Below are 6377 nucleotides of genomic sequence, written 5' to 3' on the forward strand. Positions count from 1 at the left end.
TGTCAAGGATGGGCAAGTGGGCGTCAACATGGAAAATGGGGTTCAGTGTGGCCAAGTGCAAGGTGATGCACATTGGAGCCAAAAATCCTAAATATAAATACACATTGATGGGGTCTGAACTGGCAGAGACTGATCAAGAGAGAGATCTTGGAGTTGTAGTAGATAACTCACTGAAAATGTCGAGACAGTGTGTGACTGCAATAAAAAAGGTCAACACTATGCTGGGAATTATTAGGAAGGGTATTGAAAACAGATCAGCCAATATCATAATGCCGCTATATAAATCAATGGTGAGACCTCATTTGGAATACTGTGTGCAGTTCTGGTCACCACACCTTAAAAAGCATATTATAGCTTTGCAAAAAGTGCAGAAAAGGGCAACTTGAATGATAAAAGGGTTGGAACACTTTCCCTATGAGGAAAGGTTAAAGTGCTTAGGGCTCTTTAGTTTGGAGAAAAGACGACTAAGGGGTGACATGATTGAGGTTTACAAGATTATGCATGGGAAAGAGCAGGTAGAGAAAGAGGTACTTTTCTCCCTTTCTCACAATACAAGAACTCGTGGACACTCCATAAAATTGCTGAGCAGTCGGGTTAGAATGGATAAAAGGAAGTACATTGCACCCAAAGAGTGATTAACACTTGGAATTCACTGCCACAGGAAGTGGTGGCGGCTACAAGCATGGACGGCTTCAAAAGGGAATTAGATAAGCATATGGAGCAGAGGTCCATCAGTGGCTATTAGCCACAAGGTATAGATAGGGACTCTGGGGCAAGTGATGCTCTGTCATCTTGGTGCTTGGGAGGGTCAACAGTGGGAGGGCTTCTAATGTCCTGGCCCCACTGGTGGACCTCCTGATGGCACTGGTATTTCTGGCCACTGTGTGATACAGAGTGTTGGACTGGATGGGCCTTTGGCCTGATCCAACATTGGTGTCTCTTATGTTCTTATGTTCTTAATGTGCCAGCATAGATCTGTGCATGGTTAGCACTTGGATTACTGACAACAGTTCACTTCTATCATTGCCTTTTCCATACAGCATCTTTAACAGGCCCTGAAGTTCCATAAGAAATGCTGTGGGCCATTCCTTTCCCATTCTGGTTGTTCTAGCACCTCATCCCAACTATAAGATGTTGTTTCCTTTCGTTGTGGAGTGGGCCACATTTGGCTTTGGCGCCACTGGCTGCGCTCTCTGGCTTTCGTTTGCCATCTCCTGCTGATGGATTCAGTACCGCCATAATTATGAGCTCCCTTGACAAATGATTTGGGGGGCGGGGGGGATCTGCTTTCAGTCTCTCCCAGCCTGCACTGTGGTTCATGGTCCACTGGGGATGGATGGATTCCCACAGATCCATCCTGTTTAAGGTGCAATTCCACCCCACTCTTGTGGATCTGAACCAAAGGTCTACCGATGGAGTAAAATCCCCAGGGAAGGACTGGTCCAAGAATCCTCACCTGGTGCTCATTTTCTCCAGTGTCAACACACAGTCTGATCCTGGCATATGAAAGCCCCATCGCTTACTTCTCCAAGCCCCGAGGGCTATTTATTTGTATTTATAAATTTAGGTGTTTCTACACTACTTTCCCCCCCAATGGTGATCCAAAGTAGCCCACAACATCACTACCTTGCCTCCATTTTATTCTCACAAGGCAGGCTAGGCTAAGAAAGAGTAACTGGCCCAAGGCCTCCCAGCAAGCTTCCTTGGCAGAGCAGGAATTCAAACCCAGGCATCCTGGATCTCATGACTGCTGGCTCTCAGACGTAGTTTGGGAACTTAGGCAAGGTTCCGTAAGTGCCAGACCCAGTCAAAAATGTTACCGTGGACTGTAAGAACCTAAGAAGTTCCTAAACCTTTAAATGCCATTAACAAATCGCAGACTTGAACGTGACTGGAATGGTCATCCAGAGTTCTCCGGGAAGGAATTCAGTCCAAAGAGTGGCGGGGGGGGGGGGGGGGGGGGGGGGCTCTAATTCAGCTTCAAGATCCTTCTTCACTGGGGTCCGCAGTCCTCCTTACTGAGCGCCAACGGTGCCACACATGGGATCTTTGCCCTCTAACCTCCGAGGAATCCCCAGCACGAGCCACAGCAGACAGCCACGTGGGATTTCAAGGGGAGCTTCAGACTTGTGAGGGTTCCTCGTGAGAACCAGCTGGCTGCTTAGATGTCGCAACGGGGCCAGAATCTTTAATCTAGAAGTTCTGGCTCTGCAAAGACCACTTGAACTGAGAAAACAAGAAATGCTTTGCTACCTCAGACCAAAGCCTTCACACTCTCTCCAGCTGAAGCAACACAAAGCACTCCTACCTCTGTAACACTGCAGTCCTCGGCAGAGTTATACTCTTCCAAACACCCGTTAAAGCCAGTGGTGTAGTTCTGTTTAGGATCGCCCTGCCAATCTGCCATGGAGCTCGTAAAGCCATCCTCTCCAGCATGTGCACCACAAGTCAGCTTCAGAGTATGACCCAAAGGCAGGAGAGGCAGCAGAGCCCGCCCAGAGACCAGCACAGGAGTGGAGACCTCGCCACAAGACTGGCCAGAGCAACAACTTCTCCTGCCCCTGCCCAGCGGCACCACTGGCAGCAGGGCTTGCTCCAGACTTGGGAAGGCCTGGTGGGTCGGAGGGGAGGAGGGGACGAGGCATTCTGATGCCGTGAGAAGGCGGCAAGGCCGAAGAGCATGGCAGTTGTTCCTAGGGCCAGGGGGCAGCAGAGGGCGATGTCCAAACAGGAGGTGTGGAGGGCGGGGCCTGTAGAAGGCAGCGTTTGGGGAGGAAGTGATGTCACATCACCCTAGTTTCTAGGGGTTGTTACTAGAGACACTAGAGGAAACTGTGCTACCATTATGTGGAGGCCATTTTTTCTCCTCCTCCTCAACTCCTCAAGGGTGTGCAATTGGGGCTGGAGGAGGTGGGTGATTCCTTGCCCCAGCTGGGTGAATGGGAGCCCAGTGTCCAAGGATGCTGTGACGGACAGCCCTTAAAACAGTACCAGGAGGTGACAAGTTAAATCTCCTCAAGAGTGGGGAGCTTTGAGTGACTGAAAGAGGGTACCAGCCTCAAGGAAATAAGAGGAGAAATAGGAAAGTTTATTAAGAAGCATTGTCGTGTTTGGAAAACATGGGGGGGGGGGAGAAGCCTCTCGTTATTAAGAGCTCAATAACTAAGCAAATAACCTTCAATAACTCTCATTTGCCTGTATAAAGAATTACAGTCTGTACCACCACTGATTTTTGCCTCGAAGATAAGAACTCCTGGTTACACCTGACCTCCTCCCATCTTTTAAATAAAATCTTTTGTTCTGTTTGACTTCTACATGGTCTCAAGTGCCGTTTGAAGGGGGTCAGCCCAAGAGGGCTTCTCATTCTTCCCTCAGGTTCCAGGGCTGGGCTGTAAGCCATATTATATTTCTCTGGCAGGGTGGGACAGAGCGTCTTTTAAAGATAAAGAAGAAAACTACGCTACTTGAGGCAGCTCAGTCACAGAAAGGGGGAACATTGGGAGGGAAAATCTACCTCTGAGGGAGGGAAGTGTGAGGCACCATCACAGACGCCATCAGCTGAAACAGCACCTGCGATGTGGCACCCAAATAGGCCGTTGTCCACTCATACCTTCGAGCACAATAGAAAACACCTGTTACAACATTTGTCTTCAGTATGCTGAGGAGCTACCTGAATTGCAAACTGCTTTGAGTTGATCCAGGCAGCTCAGCTCTTGCATGCCTCGTGACCTCTGTTGCCCCGTCAGCTTACGTAAGCAACCAGAAGGAAGAAGACGTGAACAAAAACGAGACCAGGAGACTGGTTGGGAAGGGAACACTCGAATTAAAAAGTGCAGTATCTGCCACTCAAAACCAGAAGAGTCAGGAACACCTTAATCTCTGTTTAAGCAACCTGTAGCTTATGAATCCACATCACGCACTTTGAGACACTTTCCTTTTCAATCTGGCTTCCTCATGCAAGAAGGTTAACGAAGAAGAACCCCATTTACCAACTTCCTATCAATGGCACCCAGAGGGAATGTCAGTTCCTGGATACAGGCGGTGCTCATTGCATGAGTCGTCTGTATTTCAAATGCTGAGTGGTGGAATTTCCTAGAACATAAGCAACAAAAGCTAGAGACGATCACAGAGCCAGTGTTGGGCAGGGGTCACCTTGCGATGCCCAACTAGGTTCTGGGAGACTTAGGTCCAAATCCCTATTCTGCTGTAAAAGGGTGGGCCGAGGCTGATCTGGGGTGCCCTTGGGCCGGCCACATACCCTCAGCCTAACCCATCTCACAGGGCTGTTGTGAGGACAAAATGGAGAAGTGGATAATGCTGCAGGCCACTTCCCTGTGGCAGAGGCAGACAACTGCAGAAGGCACGGCATGGTGGTGAGCGTTCGTTTGGCGGAGTGGGTCGAGTATCAGCCTAGGAGGGCCCGGGAGCCTCAGGCTCAAATCCCCACTCAACTGGGAAGCTCCTTGCATCAGCCAGCCCTCCTACCTCATAGGGTTATCATGGGGGCAAAATGGAGGTGTGTTACCATGAGCTCTTTGGAGGAAGGGCTGAGATAAGAATGCAGCAGACACCCTTTCCTCCCCTGAGTCACAACCATTTCACTAAAACCTACTCTTTGGAGCAATCTTTTTGAAGCAAACATTTTGGAGTAAACAAGCTTTGCTGGTCATTCCCAGATACAAGGGGATGCCCAAACATGACATGTCCCGGGCACTGACAGAGGGAAGAGGGGGGACACTGGGCTGCAAAGACGAGGGGAGGCAGCCATGGCCAGTGACTCTACAGTTCAGCTTCCTCTGCTTTTCACAATGGGAATCTTCAGGATTCTCAGCAGCTGGACCAGGCTACTTCTTCGCAGAATGGGTGCAACATTCTCCCAGAGTCTTCGCTATTTAGTCAAAGGTCATAGACTCATAGAATGTTAGAGTTGGAAGGGACCTTGCAGGTCATCTAGTCCGACCCCCTGGTACTCTGCAGGAGCATAGCCAAAAGAGAGCCATACAGAATACCTGGAAGATGGTCGTCCAGCCTCTGCTTGAAAACGTCCAGCGGGACATCCGGTTTATGGCAGCGCACTAGCAGACTCACCTCCCGGACCTCCCGGGGGTGAAGCTGTGCTCCAGCTGAAGGAGGGGGTGCACAGGCTCGCTTACCCCCCCCCAGGGGCCCGGCGAAGGGACCCTGGCCATAGAACTTATAAGAGGTTGCCTCTTCGAGGGCGAAATGCCGGAGAATTGAGGCGCCTCTTCATTCCGACGGTTCTCCGTGCTGTGAGACCAAATGGACTTAGTGACGCTGACTGGGACAAACGTAGGAGATCCAGCGGCAAAAATGAAAGCTGAAAGTGAGATTGAATGATCAATTATGACCATGAGTCAGTTTTGAAGCATTTATTAATTATAGAAAAAGATAGCTCCCCACCCCATCCCACCGAACGTGAAAAAGGTGAGCGGGGGAGGGATGCCTCCCATGCGCATGAACTTTTGAGCGATTGAGGGGGGGAGCGGAAGAAAACGCGAAGGAAACTGTCTAGAAGTACTTACCAAAGCGAATCTAAGCGGTCAAGCACACATTCAAAGACTTTTAAAAAAAATTGCGAAAGTAAAGAAGCGAAAAAGATGGCGGGGAAGAAGGACAGAGAAAAACATTTGAAAGCAAAAGGGTCTGAAAGCCCGAAACCGGAAGCTACCAGTGAGGTGGCAAAGTCTATATGCGCCCTCTGCTGGAACAGCTGAATAACTTCAAGGAACAGATGTCTATAGTGACTCAAAGTATTACTGCACAACAAACCCAGATAAACGATATGATACAAATAATGAAGCAAGATACTGAGAAGGTAAAGGAAGTGGCTACAACTACTCAGAAGGTGAAGAAAAAAGTGCAAAAACTGGAAAGGAATCTCCATGGAAGATCAACTGCTGTAAGTGCAAATGGAAAAGGCCAACATGATTCTTCACTTCCAGGGCATGCCAGAGAACAGGGGGGAGAATATTAAAGAAGTGATTATGGAATTAACTAGCCCCAGTGACAGAAATGAAGGCAGAATCGCTGCTGAGCGGGTTCTCAAAGAGGCATGTGAGGGATGCAATCCTGAAAGCGGTCGCTGGAATACCCCTGAAAGTGGGGGGAAATACCATCAGAACGCTAAAGGATATTCCATTCGAAGTAAGACAATGGAGAAGGAAGTACAAAGAACTTTGCTTTTTCTTCAGAAAAACTCAATTGGATATAAATGGCTATTTCCAGAAGGCGTTACTTTTAAGATCAAGGATAAAAAGGAAAAGATTGATTCTGTTCTGAAAGCTCAAGAATTCCTAAGGGTTCAGCTGGGAAGACCAGAGGACGGGAAAAAAGAAGAGGACAGCAAGTCTAGTGGC

General features: G+C 48.9%; 1 protein-coding gene across 1 annotated transcript in view; it reads right to left on the reverse strand.

Moving 5' to 3' along the window:
* Window positions 1-6377, reverse strand: part of RAP1GAP2 (RAP1 GTPase activating protein 2) — a 102412-nt gene that overhangs the window by 94938 nt on the left and 1097 nt on the right. The window lies entirely within an intron of this gene.

The sequence above is a fragment of the Gekko japonicus genome, unplaced genomic scaffold (genome assembly GCF_001447785.1).
Source record: "Gekko japonicus isolate JY-2015 unplaced genomic scaffold, Gekko_japonicus_V1.1 scaffold1857, whole genome shotgun sequence".
NCBI classification, from domain to species: domain Eukaryota; kingdom Metazoa; phylum Chordata; class Lepidosauria; order Squamata; family Gekkonidae; genus Gekko; species Gekko japonicus.